The following is a 24617-nucleotide window of genomic DNA, read 5'->3' on the forward strand; positions in this document are numbered from 1 at the left end:
TTGTAAAATTAAAAAAAAAAACCTTTAAAATAAGTTGAGAAATAGCAGCAGAACATTTAGACAATTTTGCACATTGCCCAAGGGACTGTCTTGAAATCCAGCAGCAGCCATGAGAAGGTTAGAAGCTGGACATTTACTATCCTGCTATCAGTGTAAAACCAGAGAAAGGGAGCTCTACCACCTTTCAGGTTCAGGATCTGTTCTTAAAATTGCATATCGTGAACCACACAGTTGCACGTACACTTATCAGCTAAGCAACAGCTTTAACACAGAGGCGAAAAAAAAATATAATAATTTAAAAGTACTTCTGATTTGGAATTTTTTTTTTGTTGGTAGCACCAAAAAATCAGAGAGATTGAAAATAAATACTTTCATTACATTGCAACATTTCAAGTGATCTGATCACATTTTTTATTACTGAGAAAGTGAATATCTTTCAGAAGCCCCACACTAATTTCAAACTGGACTGTCATCCTCAACCAGCACAAATATTTATTCCCCCAACGCCTCTGTGATATAGCTGTGGTTTTCAATTGATTGTCATTCTTGTTTTTCTGTGGAGAACTAAGGTCAGACACCTGAAGATACTTAACACTTAACCATGCAGATGGATGTTTGCAGGACTTGTTTAAAAACTAAGATACCTGGTTCCTGATGAGCCGTGAGGGAGCTGGGCATCCAGAAACCTCTGAAAATCCCTCTGCCTGTTTACACTGGAAGGACCTCGAGACATTTAAAGATCTGGCTCTATGGATGGGATTTATCACTCCTAACACCAGCCACCAAAAAGACACGTGTCTAACCTAAGTGAACCCTCTTGCTAACATCCTCATGGGGAGCCCAGTCCCATCAGAGGGCAAGGCAGCCCTCAGTCACTCACTTCAGGGAGATTTCTGACTCTTTCCACTGACCGCAGGGGCCGCTGAGATCCATGGCTTAGATGAGATACTTTGCTTTCAGAGACTTATTTATGGGAGATTAATCCAACACTAGGGTGAGGTGTGATACTGGAGTTATCTCCACAATACTCACTCTTATAGACACATGTAACTAGTAACAGTGCATCGTCTGCATCTGTATTTTAGGTATTTTTAAAGTCAAAACTTAAAGGGTTAGGAGTCACTGACTTTTATTCTTCTCTTTGACCTTGATCCAGCTGAAACCTGCAGAAGAGATACAGGGTGCTAAAAACAAAAACTCCCAGTCAAGGCAGACTCCTAGATACTGAAGGTTTTGCGTAAGATCACTACGGGAGCTTCAGGCAGGTAAACAAGTCACAAGGTAGCTTAGGTGTGTAAAATTACTGTGGATCTCTTGAATTAAGTCCAACTCATCTCCTTTTTATATCAACATAGGGCCCCATAGGCCCAGGGCTGTGCTCATGCTTTTCCAGCGTAAGCATTTTTCTGTACGCAAAATCTCCATCTGACCAGAACGATATAATTTGTGAGATCCCTGGGTTAAATGCAGTACGTAAATGCAAAGGGTACTATTTAAGCTGCGGCACTACTAAAAGTGGAACTTCCATGATTCCCAAATATAGGTTTGATAGTTATTTGATATGATGGATCAGTTAACGATTGTCTTGCGAGCAGTCAACAGCCTAAATTTGCTACACCCCGGTCTGTACATTTGGGGCTAGCTCTCCTCCTCACCTTTCCTGGAATGCCAGCTATGATGAGCAAGCTATTTTCGGTTTCTTATTAGGAAGCTGCCTTTGGACCAGTTCCTACACTATTTAGCATTTTGCATGAGTAGCAAATTCAGGATCTGGCCCTACGAAACCTGTTTTCTTGGCACTTTGAGCCAATTCCTTATTAGCGCAGTTACCCCTCGTAATCTGCTATGTGCTGTCGGCAGTGGCCTGTGTAGGCACCTCTAGGAAGATGGAATTGTTGTGACACTTGTCTCATGAAAGAGCCTCTCCAGTTCTTTGCTTTGAAGGTCCACTACAAGGTGTGTCTATGATGACACATCTGTTCTGGTATTTTTTTTTTCTTCTTTCTCATATAAAAAGTACCGTGATAAGTTCTTGTCGCTGTGCCAGGACGTCACTCGATACATGTAGAGGAGAAACAGTTTAAAGCTACTTGACTAACAGCTTCCTCTGTCAAATATGACATTAGAGTTATGATTGTCTCTTTTTTATCTCTTCACTTTGATGACAGGCTTATCTGAGGTAGTGAGACAAAGAGCGGAGTTGATTCAGCCTACCATGCTGTGCAGGTGAGAGTTTTGAGATCAAGTACAGCTGTTCGAAGGGCAAGTCCTAGTGCTGAATGACAGCTGCTTTCATCAGGAGCATGGCTTGCTTTTTCTTTCTTTCTCTTTCTTTTTTTTTTTTTTCCTTTTTTTTTTTTTTTTACAATGCCAAGAAATTCAACTGAGGCTTAAGGAATGTACAAGCTTGAATATCAAAATGTGATTGCTTGTGTAATAATGTCAGTCTGAGCTACTGGCTCCTTTTGATATTCTTAGATCAGATCAGATGCTCTTCTTAGGAAAACAAAAGTGTTATTGCTGATTCTGGTCAGAAGGAGTGAATCTGTTTACCGAAACCATGTGCGTGAATCTGACAGTGCAATATATCACACCCACGGTAATACTGCACAGAATATTAACATTTCTGATTTGTTGCTAGAAAAGAGCTGCAGATTGCTCAGTGCTGTGCTTTTTAATCAGTGTTTGCCAAGATCATGCTTTTCACCATTTTTTGCAGAGCAGTGTGATATTCTTTCCTTCTCTGCTTCCCTTCCCCCACCACTTACTGCCTCTCTACCCCACCTCTCAAAAGCAATTGTTAGTGATTTGATAAGTTCATTAGCCCGCTCTCTGAAAGCCCTCAGTGCACGTTATTGGGAAATTTGACGTGTGGCTATTTTGAATTTCCCAGAATACTCACATATGCAGATGTAGCATGAGATTTTGCAAAAAGAAGTGCTCAGCCTTTATTGCATGAACAAAATCTTCCATGTAAGCAAGCAAAGAGGTATGTGCTTATCCAGGTATTTATCTATGCCTGCAGGTATTTGAAGTGTGTGAAGGAGTGCAGGGTTTGTACATGCACTGGTTGGACTATACATACATGTTAATAAAAGACGAATGTACCTAGGGCTTTCTCTCCCTCACTCTGCCTATCCAGAAGAGGATATATTTATTTTTAAACCTCATGTCTTCTTGCATTCCCTGAACAGATCAACCTGACTTCTTCCTTAGTCTTTTCTTTCTACTTGTCTGCTATGTCACAAATATAATATCTTCCAGAACTGTCAGGCATATGACCACATCTATTCTTTTTACTATTTCTACTTACTTTTTCTCAAAGACCATTCAGGCAATCTAACTTCCTGGAATTGAGGGATCCTGGCCATGTGATGTTGGAAAGTCTTGAGGTAAAGACACTACTTTTCTATAATAAATGTCAGCCTGGTTCCTGTAGAAGTACTTTTCCAGTATGATTTTCCCACCAGCAGGAGACACTGCTTTTTCTGCCATGAAACATGTAAGGGTATAGGAGTTTATCTTAGGTGAAAACAATCATTCATGTCAGCCAGTAAAGGAACTGGAAATAAGAAAAGTATTTGTAGCCACTACAATATTCCACTATATGGTACTTTTTCAGCTTTTGATTGATACTCACTGAAACCTAGAGAGTAGGTTCTATTAATACCAAATCTACCTATTAATGTCTATTAATATTAAAACAGGACTGAAAAAAATCATGTGAAGAAGCCCAGTAAAGTCAGAGGGCTTGGACGTACTGTAGCAATGTCTAATGTTCTTACAGATACCTGTTGAGTGAGAATGAAAGAAAAAATGTTGACAAATCTCTGCTTCCATATATGCACTATAACATTATTATGGACTGGTTATATTATGACAAATTTATGGACTGGTACACTTGAGGAAGAGAGCTCTAGTTGTAAGACTATTTCTGTGTGTTAAGAACATGGTCTTACCCAGATACCACCCTTCAAATCTTGTAAGGGGGAGCCCTATACTCCATGGGATCCTGTCCTCAATTTGAAGGGCACTGATGTCATATGCCATAACATCCACTGACTGCAAGACCACTGAATGTAAAAGGAATATAAGAAAAGTGAAGCATGTGACTAATTTTAAAACTCCTTGGAGCAAGAACACCTGGCTAATTTAATTTTGTTTTAAATGGGAACCCAAGAGCGCATCCACTGCCATGGCAAGGCACACTTGCAAGGCGTCCAGGTGTCTAGAGCTGCAGACAACCAGCCCAACATCTTTTAAGTTCCGTTGAAATTTAAAGGTATTTAGCACCTAGGTGCTTTTGAAGGTCTCAAGAGGCCCCTATTTGCTCCTAACGACATCAAAATATCTTTAAAAATCTGTCACTTTCTTTCTTCTTCCAACAGAGACTTCCAAAATGATATCCTTTCATTATTAGAGCCAGAGTGGTAGTTAATTGCTATTATGGAGCTTTTCACCGTGGACAAACCCAACAATAACAAGCAATAAAAATCTAATAATCCAAGCGATTGACTGTGTACTGAATAATTCTGAGAGCACAGTGCAAATAGCACAATTCTGGGTATACTGAAGAGAGCGAAAGATTAAAAACCTAAATGAACACAGAAAATGTCTGTCACGTCAGATACATCAACTCTGTCAGTCCAATACATACACTTAATTAAAATGGTTCAACCATCTGTCCAAGAGGGTGCATGGGAAAACTTTAATTGATCGTCTCAGTTTTTCTGAGTGATCAGGAAATAGGGCTAAAGCTAGCTCTCCTGGAATGGATTTAAGAGTTATAAAACTGACAGTCGGGGAATTTTCTGCTTTAGCTATTTTAAGCCTCTTGTTTCTCCCCACAACTCTGATAGAATTGGGTGACTCAAAAAATATAGGAGCATCTTAAGTACCAAGAAGGCAGGTGAATCACGTCCCCCAGTGACAGACAGGCCTTGTGCCCGAGGGGCTATTTGCTGTGAAGAAGAGTAGGTGTTTTCCTGCCCTCCCTGGAGGATACTGCAGAGGAGCAAAGGCAGCTTTTATTTTCCACTGGGGCTCTCCAGGAGCTGAGTGAATGGAAACAGCTGAGAGAACATGCAGAATCCCACACTGCCTTAATCACCTCACCCGCCTCTTGATCCGGTCTTTGCTCCGTTAAAAAACGCAAAGTCAGAGCTATATTCAGAGGGGTGTAGCCACCTCACCTAGAGCTATGCCTAACGTTGAGGCTCCTAGGATGAGATTCAGCTGCCTAAAAGGTATCTAGTCTAAGCTGGTCACCTGAAGACATCAGTGAAAGAAAGGCCACTGTAGAAGGTGATTAAAACTGCTTTCTGCAGGTGTCTGTCCCCATAAAGCCAGTGGGAAGAGGCTGGTGCTGGTGAAGGTTTCCAAAGAGACATCAAGTCCATATAATTGCTTTCCTTAAAAGACAAGCTGTAATCAACCACTGAAGGCAAGAGGCCTTCATCCATGCTGAGCTTCACAGTCACTGGTTTCACTAGCCCAGATCCTCCTGCTTGGTTTTTTCCCAAATTCAGTCTTGGGATTACAATATAAGGTGGGTTGTTTATCTCCTCCTTTGCAACCTCCATTGCCCTCTGCCATTTACCTCCAAAAGATCAGGTTCTTCTAGCAGTCATCCTCCCGGAAATGTCCTATAGGATAATTTGGTCATCTCCAGGGGAAAAGTGTTGTAGATTCTCCATGTGGAAAACATCTGCACGACAAAAAACAAAAACAAAAACAAAAACAAAAAACTAAACAAAAAAAACCCCAGTGGATATTGTCTCTTGCTTCTAGGAGAATGTTTTCCAGGTGGCCCAGGTCTCTCCAGTCGATACTGTATTGCCGCTCACCAGCCTCTGAAACAACAACTTCCACTGATGAGGGCGAAGAAAAGGCTCCGTAGAGCAATCATTGAAACAGGGATCACTGACAGCAGAAGTGAGCCCTTTTGTAATCACCCCCTTGGGCCCCTCAAGCCCAGGGTGGTGAGAGTTCAACCCCTTACCCAGGGCTCTCTCACCAATCTCTGTGCTGTTATCATGGCTGCCTACTCTCACCAAGACACACCGGCTCCAGTGGTATTTTATATTCCTTGTTGTGGGAAGAGGCTTATGCTTAACCATTGCTAAGAGCTGGAGGAGATGGCTGAGCAAGCTGAGCAGCGGTAGGAGCAGAACGAGCACTCCTTCAGCCTGCTCAGTAGCCTCAGGAAAGAGCACGGTTGGGGCACACCCTGCTCGAGCAGCAGGGTGGGTGGGAATTGAGCTTAAGAAGTCTTGTCTCTATCCCTTTAGACCACTTGCAATCCTCCAGTCCATTCAGGTCCTTGCAAAATGGACAGACCCCAGGCATCTTTTGTTCATGTCTATGGACTGGAGGCAGTCACAGCAGCTGGTTAACACAGGCGTGCGTCGGTCTGTGGGTGGGAGATGTATGCAATGGCAGTGCCACAGGGAGCTTCTGCAAGCCAAAATATCCACCAACTCTTCCTCGAGTGCCCTGGGAATTCCACTCTCTGTCCCTGTTTGGTTCAGGACTTCAGGTCCACGAAGAAGCTTTAATACATTTGATAACGTGTGTTCAGGGAGTTCAGGGACTGACTGATGTCCGGTGACTGGCTGCATGCTGAAAATAACCAGTGACCAGAGCATTTTCAGAGGTATTCCTATGCTGTTGATTATAGCAATGTATTTACAAGCTTATCCCAGCCTAGCTCCAAATGTGTTGCAAAAACCTAGGGAGAGAGCAGTCAGGCAGAAAGCTTGTGGGGACAGTAAGGAAGGAAGAGTCATGAACCAAGAGTTGATGCTGGGCTTGCTTCTCCAATTCTCCAAGTAATGTGTTACTGACCTGCCCTTGGTCTTGTCTCCAGCCTCCCCACCCAACCTCCCCTCTTTTCCCACCATCCACCCCTGTTCCTCCTTGCTTCCAAGGTGAGACCCTGCCCTGAGGGCAAACTCTGCCCCATCCCATATGACTAAAACATCCCAAGTGTTCCTATCAAATGAGGCCAAAGCCGTGAACACATTTCACCAGTGCCCGTACCTTCCACCCTATACCTTTCTCTTCCAGGACTCCACCAACAAACCCCACTGTTCTCCTGTCCACAGGCTCTCTCTGTTTCTGCTGTTCACTGCACCAAAGACCAAGATGTGCACGCACCCAGAGAGTAGGTGTAGGTGCAGACTAGACATCTTGTCTGTGTTTGACAAAGGGCAAATTCCACTCCTGAACATCAGGCCCTGTGCCTGTTACACTGTCCCACCAGCTCTCAGTGACAGTCCAGTTACTTGTGAAATGTTTTTTTCCTTGGTGGCCTTTTCCCAGTGGGGTCATACTATCTATTTGTGTTCACTGAGGCAAAATCATATCTTCTAGCCACATCAAACTTGATGTATTATTATCCTAAACTAATTTTCTCATCTAATTTCAGAAATATAATCATATGATTTGTTTGGAAGCTCTTGTTTCCATTGACAGTAGCTATGGCTTGCTTTTAGTTACACTGTGTTATGGTATCTCATTTTTTCTGATAAAAAAATAGATTGTCACCATCCTGGTCTTCTGGTATACTGATTTAGTAGTTAAGCTCTCTGGGTAAACTGGGGAGAGTTTACAAGAAGACATATCATCCTTGATATTTAAAATACACTTTAAGAAAATGACTAATTGTGTGGGAATAATGTCATCTGTATGTTTGCATTATAGCTCTATGATCAAAGACGGACTTCTAAGATATAATCTAAGCTCACTTAAATCCTAATGAGAAATTACATGGGAATGTTGGTATTTCAACAATCCACAAGAGTAGCTGAGCTCAATTATCCCGATGTCATAAGGGATTTGTTTGGATAATTGAGACTTCTGACCATTGAGATGATGTTCATTGTAACTAATAGACATGGAGGGATAAATCTCTGTTTTGAGGAAGAGAGAATTGTGGACAGCTATAGCTTTGGATAATCAAGTCGCACTGTAAACCCAGTTTGGATTCCCATGGATCCTTGTGGTTAATAAATAAGTAACAAGGCGGGCCTGGAACTCCTTTGAGGGATTCGTCAATTGGTTCATAAACACGATCAAGTTAGTACAAAGATAAATGGCTCCACCTGTTACCCAGCCCTGCAAAATTTATCAACTCAAGATTAAAATCTCTTTGCCTATCCTTATGATGAAGTTCATAATTATGAAAAAATGTATCATATATTACTCGCAAGTCAAAACAAATACTATTCCTTAGATTAGTGGACCAGCACAATTACACAAGTCTGCCTAATACTTTCTCCTTGAATTAATTAGCAGGGTGCGAAAATGTACTAAATTCTTTGTAAGGGTGAAGTCTTTTTACACTTGCTAAAGACATTGTTATCTTTCTGGGTCTCTCTGAGCCAAAGTATGTACTGGGGCCAGCTGGACAAGATTCACTCTGTGCTCCCATGGTTTCAGAGTCATCCCCAGATAATAGAAAGCATGGAGATGAGAGCAGAGATACGGGCAAAGAGCTCACTGTGTTTCTATCTGAAGACTGTGAAAATAGGTCACGTAGGTTTGTTTGTCTGGTAATGAAGTCAGTAAGAGTTTTCCCATTTCTTCTTTAGGAGAAAGCTCTTCTTGTAACACCTAATAACATCTGACTGGCTGAGAGAATAAAGCAAGGGGTGAAAACTTTAAAAAGATGTGTGAATGTGCATAATAATGCAATTTTTAAGAGCATCTTAGGGTAACAGCTTTCACTGAATGTTGGTAAAGGCTGTGTTCGCCATTTATCTCAACATTTCTGAAAACTCCATTTTAAATTATGATGATTTTAACATCCTTTATTGGTGTTGAGAACAATGTAGAGAACAGAACAAATCACAGAAAAATGAGGAACATCTTTCTAACACTCTATAAATCCATGGCACTTATGTGTCTTGTGAACTGCATGAACTTCTGGTAGCTCCTTCTTTAAGGTAATAAGAAGAGGAATGAGAATTCTTGAAGGAATGAAACAGCTTGCATATAGGCAGAGACTGAATAGACAAGGTTCCTTTAATTTGGACAAAAGAAGATAAAGAAAGGATAAGATAAGAAATCTAAACATCCATGAATGTTGTGAAGAACATGAAGAGGAAATGATGATTCACTATTTTCATAATGGCAGCAGGTTTAAAATTAAAAAGGGAAGATTTTTTTTGCACAATAGAACGGTGCTAACCTGTTGCTACAGGATGTGGCGGAGCATAGAAATGCAGTAGGTTCAAAAATGCTAGAAAAAATTCCAAATCAGACAAAATGGAGAGTGGTGGCTATTAAATATGATGATCCATGTACAAATATGGTTTATGGAAACCTTTATTTACTGATTGCCAGGACTGGAGGTCAGATAACATGGTAGCATTTTGATGTACTTTGTTTCTTAAGCACTTTCCTGACTATCCATTCCTGAACACTGCTGGAGGCAGCAGGATACCTTTCTGACCCTGTGGCTATGCTTACGCTAGTAAACTAGACGAGTCAGGCCACAGGCAGGAAGGTCATCACATTTAATTTGTAAGTCTCGTCCCTGGTATGGGTTTGACCTGTGCCAGCTGTGAGAGAATTTTCTTTCCAAGGAAATGCACAGGGATAGTTTGGGTTGTACAGACCAGCAGTTATTCACAAAGGGCAGTTTCAATGTGGCCACCTGCTTTGAAGGTAAGACCCTGCCTTCATGGAAAGCAAGCTGGGCAGTGCTAGTTGGCTTCAGGGCCCAGAAATGGTCCCTATCCAGCTCAATTTACTAACGTAAGTGTAGACAGTAGGGTTGTCCTTAGATAACTAACCACAACAGAAGATCTTATGGGATCATTTTTACAGAACAGTGTGAAGGAAGACTCTGAATGTGACCTTCTGAAAGTTTCTTTCATAAGCATGAATTTTAATGGGAAGCAGAAGATATCACTGAAAAGTGAGTCCAGGTATTTTAATCTATAGGCAGGTGACCTCAGCATCCCTAAGAACTGACCAGATATCAGGAGATAAAATCTATGAAATGTGAGTGCTTCATGAAGAAGAAGGCAGCAAAAGGCTAGTTAGAACTTGCCCCACATTTTTCACGAAGAGTAGGAAACTAGAAGAGTCCTGAACACATCTTCTTACCTAAACCTGTTTGAAATCACAATTAAAATCACAACTGATTGACTGTGGATTCATCTGGTTCCCTGGTATAAGGCTCAGAAATTACCAGGGGCTGTATATGGCAAAGTGCCTGTGCCACTCTTGGAATTAGCTAGGGGAATCTGATTTCACATTATGTACCGCTATACTATGAAGAATATGGGCAGACATGTTAGACAGGACTTGTTCCCACTTGATTGATCTTGTCTCTATACTATTTTGGAAGCTAAGTACTTTAACCTTTATCCCATTGCTGCTTGGTGTGATGTAATAGTAGAGCTCCTAAGTGCATTTCTTGTCAGAAGTATCTTAAATCATACACAACTTAATCGAGTTATTAAAAAATAAAGTTTCTTCTCTTGCTTAGTCTATTTTCCATGCTCGATGACTAAGGAGGACACTAGTAGGAGTCAATCATATTAAGGAGCAGTTGGCTTCTTGCCTTGGTTTGCCTCATGGAACCAGAACCTGCCTTCCCTGGGTGTGCTTCTTGGGGGTCTGGTCATCCAGGCTGGATTGCAGCAACAGGCTAGAAGCATCACTTGAACTCCTAGGGTCATATCTGGGGTGCTTCTCAATATATTGTTACTACAGACTCACAAAGGCAGAGGGCAAGGAAGAGGGGAATGGTTGAGAATTCAGAACAACACCGTCACAATGAAATAATATTTTCTTTCCCTAGTCTGTGTGAAGCAAGCAGTGTCCCACCACTGGGCTCTGGTATTTGAACGGCTTTCAGTCCTTCAATTTTCATATTGCTTTTTTTCTAAGGTAACCACACTATAGATCACGTTCTGAAACATTGCATTCAGGGCCATGGAGGGGTATATTCAGATCACATGCAATGACATTTTGTATTGGAATTGGTAGCTTCAGTGTCATCTATGTTCAAGAGATTGATGAGGCACGCTACCTTGCCAATCTGTAGAGCCTGGATCCTTGTCCAGTCAAGTCAGAGAGATAGATACAAATTCTGAGTTATGTATTTAGCTTCAGTGGTCTGGTTGCAACCTCTACTTCTCTCTGGGACAGGAATGGGGCATGATATCTCCTTTTCAGATTATGACTAATGGTGTATCTTAACTTCCTGGCTTGCATTCAAAAGAATGCTCTCTATGCCAGATTTGCCCCTTTTCTTTTCTAGTCCATTAGGTCATAGTGGAGGATATGCATCACCCTGGAGATGGCATCATTAGTTTCCACTCTGGGGTTCGTAAGAGGCTCATCAGCAGTAGGCACCAGATACTATTAAGCCTTCAGTTGTCATGGCTACCTGCCTTCCACCTCACTCGTAGAATTGCCTTGGGAGATTTAATGGAGAAGACACTGGAAATCTTGCATTGCTGCAAATTCTTTTTAACAGATTGTGAGATCCCTGGGTTTCTGCACCTTCCCTGGGAGGGAATTTCATCCTTAGGTTCCCATTGGTCACTTCACAAGAGGAAGTAAAGATGAGGCTTGGCTGAAAGAACAGCTCGGGAAAGAGAAGGGAAAAGGAGCAAAAGGCAATAGAAAATGGGCAAAGATAGAAATACAACAGTAGAGAACAGAGATGCAATGATAAAGATAAGGAAATAATACAGGTTGCAGGAGAAAAAATGGGGCGCAGGCTGAGAGAAGAAAAAAACAGATCAGAAAAGAACAATGAAGAGTAGATCTACTTTTTCCTTTCTGGCAGTCTGTAGCACATAACCTAGGGAGAATTAGTATTTCAGTGTTGTGCAGCAAAGAAGATCACTTCTCCAAAGCTGCAGTAATTGGCTCAAGTCTGGCCCTAGATTCCTCTCATCCATTGACAAACACATCTGACGGGCAAGGTGTGATTGCTGCACTTTTCCTTCTTTTCCCTAAGTCCATGGAGGATGACGGGAGGGGACTTGGTGCCCTGGTTGGCTTCAGACAATCTGAGCCCATGAGCTAATTAACAGGGTTAAGCAGAGAGGACAGCAAGATATTGCTTCCAAGTGTGCTGTCCCCAAAGAAGGACACATATAAATGGTTTCCTGTCTGCTGAGGAGCTGACTGCCTGTCACTAATGTACATGAACCATAGAAGAAAAGCAGGAATATGGACATTTAATGTAAAAGACTTAGTGTGCTATACATTTAGTGCTTAGCTGTATCCAATATCATACGTTCCTATACCTTTAGCATGGCAGTACAAAATGCTTGTGATGTGTTTTAGGATTTAGTAATGGAAAAACACTATAGGTGTTTTATTCAGTAATAAGTTTTTACAGGTTATTTGGGTTATTCAGTAGTAATGTGTTAGAGGTTCATCTCTTTGTAAGAGACCATTTAGAAATCTTCATTTGAGGTCATCTAAGTTTGCAGAAAATGTCTGTGGTTCTCATTTTCAGGCATTACAGGAGATGCTATTGCTGCCTTTATGGTAGATGCTGGCCCAAGCTTAGACTTCTGCTTCCCTGAAATAAGCTTTGGGCTCTCATGGGTCTCTCTCCAGCAAAAGCACTTAAGATACTGGAATCCTTAAGCACTGAAGCTTTAAGCAGTGAGGTCACTGGGACAATCTGTGTGTCTATGCATGCATTGCTTGACAAGGGTCATAGGCAGCAAGCAAGCCCACTCAGTACAGATTATCTCTCCATCTTTCTCATTGACTAACTCCTAACCTGACTGCCTACTGACTTCGCAAACGATGCAATTACCTAGGATAAGGAAGCCTCAGACAGTTTTTTCTCTTGTAAGACAATCATTGTCATTTTAAACATTGCTGCAGCAGGGTCAGGATGCTGATGCACTGAAATGTTGGAGATTCTTTTTTTTCCTGATGAAAAGATTCTCCATAGTACATCTAACTTACCTGTCTGGCACCACTGAACAGAAAGTGCCTCTGAGTGTGCAGGATAAGCAAAGAGTGTGCAGACCTATTTTCAGTCTTAATTTGGTTGCCCGTTTCCTAGGCTTGTTCTGTGATTGAATGATTTTTTATTTATTATTTATTAGAATATTAATTAACCGCCATATATTTTCTTGAGATTTGTTTCCTCTTCAGGTGGAAACACTGTCTGCTCCCTTTTTCTCTTAATGTATAAACCATTTGCTACATGTTTACAAAATGATATCAAGTGTAAATCTAGTCCTGATAAGCAACCTTGACAAGGAAATAACTTAGCATTCAGTGTGTTCATAAGAAGGGAGGGTGGGAGAGAAAGAGAGAGAAGGAAAGAGGGCGAAAGGATAAGATCTCAAATGAAATCAGCACAATGTGCTGCTTTAGGATTGGTTCTAGAGCAGATAAGGTTTCTATTCCTCCATAAACAGGTCAAAGAGTCTCGGCATCAAAACTGTATTTACCAAAGTTTTCTGTCATTTGGTGAATCGATCACACATACAGTAAACAAACCTTTGTAAATATGAAACTAGATTAGCATTTTCGGGTTTTTCAAATGCAGCATTCTCTTTAAAATGGTTGAATATTTTTCTTAGACATTTAAATCCTATGCAAATAGTTACAGCAAATATATGAATCAGAAAAATGCACTTTCAACTGCAGTGACCACTCCTTTCTGTATCTCCTTTTATTTGAAAATAGGCAAACACAGAACTGAGGTTTTTCTATTTGCTTTTTCTGTTGAATATTTTTAATGGTTTGTACTGACGGAGGGAAAAACTGATGTTTAGTTAAAGTTGATACAACCCACAAGTGGACATGTCAAAACAAGCTATAGAAAGTTACTTTTGATGTGTTTTATTGAGATATCTATGGTACTTTCCAATTACTTTATGCCAAAAAAGGTAGCTCTGCTCAAAAATTATTTCTTTTGAAAACCACAAATACAACTTGTCAGCCTTTTGAATGTGCTTCAGTGTATTTAAAGGGATCCTTCTTAAAGTAGCAAATTGTCTGCTGCTAGAAAAAGAAAAAAGGGAAGTAATACAATAAAATCAGTTCAAAAATCTTTACGTGAAGCACATCATTTCATTAAGGTGGTGATACCAGGTCACTGCTATTTTGCGTGTGCGCAGATACCTGTTTTTGTCTTCAGTAGCTGCATGAGCAGGAGTTAAAAAGTAACAGCATGGAGAGCCAAGTTACTAGCTCTGTGATTGCTAGTGCTCTGAGCCAAAACTATGGACTATTTGATGACGCTCGGGTGTCCTTTCTGTTTTAGAATTCTTCCTCTAACTGCAGAGAAGTAATCCAACCTGAAATTTTCAAGGATTTTCTGTTTCCTCCTATTTTAATCAGATCTTAAACCTGCTACTGAGAAAAAAAAAAAAAAAGAAAACTTGTTCTTTTTCCGTACACAGAGATATGGTTTTCCCCACCTTAAACATACATGATTTGAGTTCAAAGGCTCAGCTTCCTGAGTGATAGTGAAGGTCTGTTGTTTAGCCAAAGGATCAAGAGGATAGTGGGCTCTGAGATGTCAGAAAGCGTGTCTAGGCAGGGGTGAGAGGTTTCTCGGTGGAGGTGGGAGGGGTAATAACCTTGATACTTCAATGTCCTGTCTTATCCATGGCTGCCAGAACCACAGGGTGAGAAAATGGGAAGAAAAACCCTAATAAAACAGTTTGTGACTTTTACAACTAGAAAGCGTGTGAGGCTGGGTGCCTGTTTGTTCCCTTCCTGCTGTGGTGGGAAGCTACAGGCGTTGTTTGTCCTGCCTCTTGATGGAGCACAACCGGCTGCACACAGTCCTGCTCAGTACCACCGGGCACATCCACAGCGAATGCCACCAGGGCTGAAAGAGAGCCCAGAGGTGATGCCCTAGGAAGAGTCAGACATCACCAACCCTCCAGGAACGTTGGTCACAGCACTGGGGGTGCATGCTTAGGCTACAGACAGAAAATGCTGCAGGGATGGGAGCTTCCAGGGAAAGTTCTGTAATCACTGAGATGCAGATTTCTCCGACCTGAAAGATAAACTCTTTCTGAAAAAAAGTGGACCACAAAATGCCCTCGCACTGCCCAGGAGCCTCTGCCTGAGTTAATGCACCCAGTCACCCTACAAAAACTCATGATTGGAGTTGAGCAAAGGGTTTGTGGTTACTCTTAGAAGAGTCATGCAAATAGTCTAGGAAAAACTTCCCTAGTTTATTCAGGGCTGGGAGTCCTGGGCTGAAGCTCTAATTCACACCCTGACATTATGCTCTTAGGGCAGTTTTTCCATATCTCACTTGTCCTCATTGCCCATGTCAGAGTGTCTCCCATTCCCAAGGCTGAGTGGGTAGGTGGGCTTGTATCTGTGCCATACACCAGAAGCAGATCCTGACATGAAAAACACATCTGTACCGGGGCTTTCCTGACAAAGAATCTATCAGCCATTGTAGTGCTGAGGTGCATTTACCCCTAGTCATGACGGGGCAGATGAGGATCAAGGAGCACAACAAAGAACAATAAGGATTCTGCAATAGAAGGCAAATGGACACAACACGATATAAACCCATAATAGATGGTCTGTATCCTGAAAACTTTCCTAGCAAAAGAGATATGAAACAAGGAAAAGAGAAGTGATGGCTTGAGGGTGCAAGTTATCTCCATTAAGCTTTGTAGCTCTTTGCTGTTGATGCCCAGCTATATTCTGTATTTATCAGACTCCCAGTCTCCACTGGATTGGTGCCTGCTAGCAAAGCCTCCGTGTTCTTCTCCAGTCCACAAAATTACCTTTGTGGAAATATGCAGACTTATAAGCTCTTCTACCTACGTATATGTGTGTGTCCTTGAGTGATGAGCCCTGCTTTAGAAAGATCCGGAAATAGCTGAGACATAAAATCCATCATAGTAGGACAGGATAGAGAAAGATGAGAAGAGAGAAAATTGCAGATGACATTAGTTTGCACAAAACGTTTACATGTGTTTTGATAAAACTATTACCATAATATAATGCAGCCTCTGGTAACCTACACAGCTTTCAGCGTACCAAGGTGTTGTCATTTTTACTGTTTTCGTTGCTGTTTTACTCTTTTATTAGCTTCCTTGTGTTTTATCTTTTGATAGATGTTGGTAGCTTTCCCCCCTTTTGTGCATCAGAGCCTCCTGAAACATAAATCTGCTGGTTTAGAAGATATAGTTAGAGATATTATGATAGGATTATGAGCACTCTTTTTCCCTTAATACAATCATTCATTAAAATACTTTTTCATTAAATTACAAAGTGCATGTCGTTGACTTTTATAATTTCTTACTTTCAGTATCTGCCACTGAAGTCTTTATTGACTGTATTATTCAAATGTGTTCACAAATAAAGTTATGGTCGGTTGTGTTGTAGAAATGGCATTAGAAGAAAACAAACATCTCAGGAGGAAAGAACTTAAACTATGATAAATGAAGCTGTATATGTCTTTACATCTAAAAGAGAGTGAAATGTAGCCTCAAACACACTCTTAAATTTCAATACCTGAGACTTTCTATCAGCATCTGAGAAAAAGAGTTTGCAAAACACTAGCAAGTATAGTATTTCCTGGAATGAATTATTCCTGTTGGCTTCTGTGAGTAAGGACTATGCCTAGCATTAAGTGCAGCAGGATTGGACCTAACCTGGCTCCTGTTGGTAGAAAAGCTTGCTTGCTGCAAGCCACTAGCTGTCAAAAATGAGCAACCTGCCAGCGTATGGGTGAGGTTTGGCTCTTCTGTGCAACAAGGAATTCGGAGGACATTGCTATTTTTTTGACAGTGGAAGGAACCAGATCAGGTTTTAACTTGACTGCAAATTAAGAGCTCACTGGGCATAAGAAGAATTCTCCTGCAAAGAGCAAATAGGCTGAGCAAGAAGAAATGTGTGCCTGATCTTGCAGGGTGCCTATTAATGGAGTTATTAAAAAAAGTCATGTTCTGCTATTGGTGAAAATGTTGCCCATGACTCATGGTCTGTATCAGTACAGCATGTGGTTCTCTGCCCACAGTCAGCTTAGCCCGTTCCCTAAGTGCAAGTGTTTAGTTTCCATTTAAAAACCAACGTGTCCACCCAGTAACTCTGGCGGTCTGCGATTCCCCCCGGCCAGCCCGCTTGAGTTTGGGATAGCCAGGAAGTCATTTCAACCCATCCCTGCTACTGTGCAGTCCTACAGTCAGTAAAGTAGGTAGAACCAGCTGTTAAAGCCAGCTGTTGAAAACCACCTCTGATGCCTCCAGATGCCTGTGATATTGACTCCTTTTCTGGGAGTCATGCCACATGGCTTGGCTCAGCCAGAGTTTCCTTCTTCTTGTCTGTTTTCTCCAGCTCAGAGCTGGAAATCCCCACTCGGTTCCCCTCTCCCTCAGCCCATGCCCCCAGGGCCAGCCTGCACCCATCTACTCCAGGTGATACCTTCCACCCAACGTTGCTCTCAGCATGGTCCACACTTCCCGGGCGGCTGAGCAAATTCACGTGTGTTTGTGTTCTGTGTGTTGGAGTGCTGATCCATCCATCAAAAGGGAGCATGGGCAAACCAGACTGGCCAGGAGCTGTGGTGACATGGATTTCATCAGACGTGAAGTCCTTACATCTGCTTATTCTCTATTGTCCTCTCCCATCTGTTTTGTTCACTGCCTGGTCTTCTGGGCGGGAGGAAGGTCAGAGGCCCTCCCTGAACTCCATGTCTTTATGCATATCCATCTGTTATTGTTATAGCCATACAACCCACTTTCCATGGGCGGGTTGTATGCAAGCTTGCTCTTGATACTTCAGTATGGCCGACGTAAAACACTAAGATTTGGCTAAGCTACCATATAGTAAGATTTCAATATAACAAACATCCATTCAGGTAATTTTATTTGCTGCTTAGTTTCAAAGTGTGTTAAGATACATTCTGATCATGTTTCCCATCTTAATTCTTAAGTCTTAAGAGATAAAAACCTTTATAGAAAGACAAAATGGGTATTCTGGAACAAACTCCTTATTCCAATAGGGTAAGCTTTAAGAAAGTTACCAGTGACTATGAGACATGAAACAAAAAATATGGGGTATTCTGATATGTGGCAGCAAAACTTCAAAGCAAATTCAACCAGAACAAGAGTCTTTTATTTGATGAATCTCTGAAAGCTTAAGAGGAGAATTGATACAATTTATAATTTTTTTTCTCAGAAATATTAAAAATATTTATTCTTTCTCTAAAGCAGAACTCCTTTCTTTTGACTATTAGATTTTTAAGCCATTAGTAAAAAGGAAAAAAACACTAGGTAAACTTAAAATATAGAAAAGTCAAGATAAACTTTTAAAATACAGACAAAAAGTTTGTTTGATGCAAAGTGCCTTTGATCAAAAATGTTTAGGGAAGCTTTGTTCCACCTGGTAGCCAAGTAAAGCAGCCGTGTATTTGTTATTCCTGTTAAGCTTCACAAGTCAGACTGGGCCCTGTTGTTGTCTATATAAGGTATAAGCACACCTGTATATGTAAAATGTTAGATAATGTAGCAAAGTATTTGTGAAATGTTGCTGGTGATCAGGCATATGCAGACTGAATTGGAAATGTGTGAAATGCTGATCATTATAATAATCTCCATAGACTGACGCCTGTATGCCTTTTATTAAACTTTCTTTCAAGTTTCACAACTCATTTCCAAAGACACAAAGATAAGAACTGAGAAAATATGAGCTGTCTGCCTACATTTATCTACAAAACCGTGTCTTATTTGCTTTTTTTTTGCTGGAGTGCAGGACCAGATGTGAACGAAACATTGGCACCAACTGTATTTTTGTAAGAGTTTTAAACCTTTCAAGTTTACTTTTACCAAGTAGTCTCCCTCTGAGTCACCTGTCTGAAACAGAGCAGAGACACGTGGAAGAGGATAAAAAAAGAGTCCAAAAAGAGGACAAAAAAGAGCCTGTGCAGGCTCACCCTTGCTGAGGACTATTGCTCCTCTGTGCAAGGAGAGCCTGTAACATGGGCAAGAACCTCAAGCTCCCAAAACCAGTTGCCTAACAGAGCTGGTGGTTACGGACATGCTCTGTTGCAAGACTCACTTTCCTCCCAAAGCCTCCCTACTCATAACCTGCTGCAGCTGATGGAAAAGGAGGTGATTTTAAAATTGTTTGCTTAAGAAAACATGAGAAAAAATGGTCAGTTTTTACTTACCATTACTTAGAAAGGAAGATTGCACAAGAGGGATGAAATTACTGATGGGGAAGGGCAGAGAAGCAGCAAAATGTTTCCCCCATCATTTTGCATGAAGTGGAGCAAGGGATGGGAGAGGACCACGGACATACATGGTCCTCTGCTACACCTTGCCCAATGGGGTTGCAAAAATGGGAGGACTAGTTATAGGGTCAGTCAACAGACTGCTGGCCACCTCTAGTGGTCGCTGGGAGTTGCAGGTAATTCATACTTACTAGAAATACATTTTTGGTATGTCTGAAGGCATTTGGCACTGACTGTTTTACTCTCTGAAATCTGGGAAAGATCCAACCTGCCTTGCTCGGGGAGGCTTTAGCACTGCTTCTTCTGAGCTGGGGCAGCCCTTTGCTTCATTTTCTCCTCCGGCAAGAGGAGAAATGATCATTAAAGTTACAGCACTCATGAGTTTTATGGGAACAAGAACAAATTCTCCAGCAAGCAGGAGATGTGTGCCATTTCCACCCTTTGCATGGCTCTCGGTGGGAACTCTGCAAACAGCCTGCAGTATGGAAACGGCAAGGTGGACAGACATTTGGAGACACGTACAATAAAGGAGAGCATTAATTTAAGAGATTCTGCCAGAGTGCATCAACAAGACTGACTGCACTTAAAAGAAAAAAAAAAAAGAAAAAAAAAAAAGAAAAAAAAAAAAGAAAGAAAAAAAGAGTCCATTTCTAGTCTATGGGAAAGCAGGATGGTCTGAAAGGAATTGTCAACTTTGGTGAGAAAGAGAGCTGCACACAAGAAAAATGTAACTTTAAAATACACAACCACATGATGTCGGGTATGCTTAATGGAGGGAAGGACTATATTAATCTGTTTGAATTGCTAATTGGGGATTTAGTTGGCTAGATTGGGGGTTATAAGATTAAGGCTTTTATTCTGTGTTTTTGTTCTTTTCCAAAGGTAGGAATCCTCTATAGATCCCCGCTCTTGGGAATCTAATGCCCTCAAATGCACAACTCGGCAGCCGACGAGCAAGCTGATAAAGCATTCCTCGCAGATACTTAATGGGTACATTCTGTATCTCCGTCTGCATCTTTCTGTCTGCCTATCTTTTTTTTTCCCCCTTAGCACACTTGGAGGAAGGTAAGCAAACAAAACAAACTGAAAGAGCTACCTCTTCCCTTCATGTTTATAGCTATTTTTCCAGAATTCATTTTCATTTATGGAAATAACTCTCTAAATTTCTCTTGTTTCAAAGGTTAAGGTCGCTATTTTATTTCAAGTTGCTTCAGCTGAATGGGACAAACTGGAAAGAGCCCCTCAGGATTCTACACATTTTGCATTGCAGCTGTACCTCAAAACAGGCTGGACACCTTGGAGGCTGAGGCAGCTTCGTGAGGGGCAGGTCTGACACGGCAGGACACTTTCTGCACTGCCGGATCAGCTCCATCATTCCCTGTCCTCCTTCCTTGGGCACACATACCGGAGTTCACTGGAGGAAGCGCAGTTTACATTGCCCCCCAAAAACTACAATAACTGAAATAATAATAAGGATGTGGAGCAAAGGAGAGCCTTTATTTTTTAAGATAGCAAGGGACAGTTGTTTGTTGTAAATTTGTCCATTTTTGTGTTAAGGTCGTGTTATTTGCACGTCTTCTAGTGGAGAGCTATGATATTTTGAAATCATTGACTAATTCTTAAAAAAGGGAAACACAATGTATATAAAGTATATACAGAAACTCTTTTCAGAAATCTTGTTGCAATAATGACCTGTATTTCTACAAAAGTCAAGGCAACGTATCTTCCCAATTGTTTTGGTAGCAAAACCATCAGAAGAGACATTTTTATCACTCAACGAAAAACACTGTAAATGTGTTTGCTGAAAATAAGGTAACTGTCCTCATCCAGAAAGTGAAAAATGAATTCTTCAGCTAGTTTCTTTCAGAGACCTTCTTTGCTGGGTACAAATAGCTGCTAAACTCAGTTGTATCTTACTGCTTCTGTACTTAAATTCTCCAGTGGTTTGCAACTGTTTAAAAAACTGTGACCATTTTTATTGGTAGAGTACTCCTGATTCCCGAGTTGTCTTGTTACATGCATTTTTCACCCATAAGAATGGTTATTTATTATGCAACTGTAATGATGAGCTGGATTTAAGATGTTAGAAAAGTTAGGTCTCGTTTTTTTGGTGTGGGGTCCAAAATCTTTATTCTCTTTTGTGTGGGCATATTCCTGCCCTGATCAGAGCCTTAATGAAGTCAGAAAAGGACAAGAAATGCTCAGGGATGCAACAGCTTTGATAGTAGATCAGGGACCCAGCAGGTCATGGCAACCTGCCCACTTTTAATGGGATGAATCTCATAGGAAATTTTGCGTAAATTCATTGTCAAAACAGTGCCAAGTCAGATCCTTCGGTTATAACAGAAGAACCAAAATATAGCTCTGCAGGGAGCTAAAAGCACGATAGCAGATGATGCTGCTGTGTGGCTGGAAGTACCACATGATGCAGTGAAGAGCTGAGAGAAGTGTTTTTGAGAAATTATTGTTCAAAATGCTGTGAATAACACAACAATAGAGAGAACATGAGAAAAGCCTGGGGCACGAGGAGTAATGTGTGGATGAAGCTGATAAACAGTTCCAGAGCTAGCAATAGCAAGAGGAGTATTCTTGAGAGAGAGAGGTCTTCAAATCCATTAATTCTTCAAGCTTTTTGGATTTAGAAGCTCTAACAAGTTACAACGCAGGTAACCTCCTTTTGCGGTATGCTTTATTTCCACAACATGCCCACGTTGTTGAGATGCTTGTGAGACCCCACCTGGAGTACTGTGTCCATCTCTGGAGTTCCTCAACATAGAAAGGACATGGACCTGTTGGAACAGGTCCAGCGGAGGGCCCCAAAGGTGATCAGAGGGATGGAACACTTCTCCTATGAAGACAGACTGAGACAGTTGGGGTTGTTCAGCCTGGAGAAGAGAAGGCTCTGGGGAGACCTTGTAGCAGTATCTGAAGGAAGCCTACAGGAGAGCTGGAGGGGGACTCTTTGTCAGGAAGTGTAGTGAAAGGACAAGGGGTAACGGTTTTAAACTGGAAGAGGGGAGATATAGATTAGATACCAGAAAGAAATTCTTTACTGTAAGAGTGGTGAGGCACTGGAACAGGTTTCCCAGAGAAGCTGTGAATGCCCCATCCCTGGAGGTGTTTAAGGCCAGGTTGGATGGGACTTTGAGCAACCTGCTCTAGTGGGAGGTGTCCCTGCCCATGGCAGGGGGGTTGGAACTTGATGATCTTTAAGGTCCCTTCCAACTCTAACCATTCTATGATTCTATGGAGTTTATGCTTCTTGAAGACTGAAAAAGGAGTTGCCACATTTCTATTCAGCCAAATGAGCTGTGCTGGGGGGAGTCAAATTGCTGCTCCTGGAAGACACTTGTCTTCACTGATCCAAATTTTAAAGCGTCTTATAGAATTCACTCATCACCCTACATCTGTCCCCTTGTCAGTTGGGCTTGATCAGTATTTCTCGCTTCCTTTGTAGAGATTTAAAAGCTTCCCATTCTTCCTTTGAAATGTGGGAATAAATCGCATATTGGGTTTTGCAAAGTGAGTGAACGGCCCCTTTCAACTAGTCAGCAAAAAGTTTCAATAGAGGAATTAAGGCCGATGGAGGAGGAAATGTGATTCTGGGCTTAAAAGTTGTTTTTGGTGCAGACTTCTAGAAACCTAGTGCATACATTCATTGTGTGAGAAATAATGGAAAAGAAATGTCTTAAACAAATACCTTTTGTAGGATAAGTTTAATGCCACAATCATATTACTTGGGTTGACTGCAGAAATGGGAATGCAAATGATAAACCTTTCCCAACAACACTAATCTGAGAGGAGCTCTCTGGGAAGAATAGCATCTGAAATATTGTATACAATGAAATATTGTGTCCTTTCCTACCCCCAAGGTTGAGGTCTTCTTCCCCTCTTCAGGCAAGTGGCACTAGTCGGATTACAGTGCAATCATAACAACTAAAGATGGAAAAAGCTATTGGGCTATTTAATCTCTTCTCCTGCCAGTAAAGGATTACTCCTGAAGCATGTTCTTCAATGCCTCGTCCAGTTCTGGGTGACTGGAGCAATAGGCTTCCATTATTTTTTAGGGAGATTATCTTTTAGATAAGACCTTAATGACCTATGTTCTAACTACTCTGCACGAATCCTCAGAGCTGGATTCCTCAATGTTAGGCTTAAATACAGCTGTGTGCATGCATTTGCTTGTACTTATTTTTAAAATCAAACTTAGAGCTGTCACAGTGATTTTGATTAAAGCTGTTAATGGTTCTTTGGCCAAAACTCCACTCACTCCCACATCTGTATTACGTGCAAAAAAAATATTTGGCCCTTTGCTTTCAATCCGCATCTAAGTACATATCAGAGGTTCTTCTGCAAGTTTGTAATTTGTAAAGAACTTTAGGATCTTAAAAATCCATGAATGGAATAGTTTGACTAAAAATTGCTGTCTAGTTCATCTGGCATAATTTACTCTCTTAAAGAGCCTTAGATAGATTCAGGCTTATTTATTGATTCATTGCCTTTCTATTATTCTATCTATGTGTTCAGATTTTTTTTGTGTTAAAAGTTGTTATGCTATGTTTTCAGGGACTCACACTTTGCTTACCAAATTATAATTGTGAGGATGTGGTGATTTTTAAAAATAAAGCTTGGCAAAACCTTTTGTTTTCCTACTCCTTTACCTCAGTTTCTCCATATTATTATTACTAGTGTACGCACACTCCTATATGTGCAGGAATACATATAGGGCCAACAGTGTCCTAATTTCTCTACTTTGTTTTAAAGCAAGTGCCCAGAGAATGCCAATTCTGCAAACATTAGAAGCTTGCTTTACTTTGAACAGAAAGAGAATAACACCACCTGTAATATAATATACAATGAAATAATGGCTCCTTTCTCCCTTTGTGAAGAGGGTCAGGTCTTCCTCCCTTCCTCAGGCAATGGAGCAGTCAGATTATTCGTGAATTATAATGACGAAAATATGGGGGGGGGGGAATGAATTTAAGTATGAACTGTCACATATTTAAGCTTGTAGACATGTAGGATCAGGATGTAAATTGATACTATACTGTTGAAGATTTGATGAAAGGAAAAGGTGTTAGATACTTAGGTTTAACAGGAATCTTTTTTATGATGTTCATGTTTTTGCATCTGGATCTGTTGATATTTATTAGAAAAGAGAACTGGCCCTTTTTGTTCCTATAATAGGAATTATATTTAGATGGTGCAGGTAGCTTCCAACAGATATCCTGCCAGAGAAGAAGGTCATAGAGATTCATGGTAGAAGGATGTCAACAGATTTTGCTGGTCTGGTATGTTGAATGGCCAGAGCTATGTAAGGTTGAGCAAAAAGGATGAAAAATGCAAAGTCATTGCAAGTTGATTGGATAAATGACTTTTTTTTTTTCTGAAAGGGAAGAGA

The sequence above is a fragment of the Calidris pugnax genome, unplaced genomic scaffold (assembly GCF_001431845.1).
Source record: "Calidris pugnax isolate Ruff unplaced genomic scaffold, ASM143184v1 scaffold54, whole genome shotgun sequence".
Lineage (NCBI taxonomy): Eukaryota > Metazoa > Chordata > Aves > Charadriiformes > Scolopacidae > Calidris > Calidris pugnax.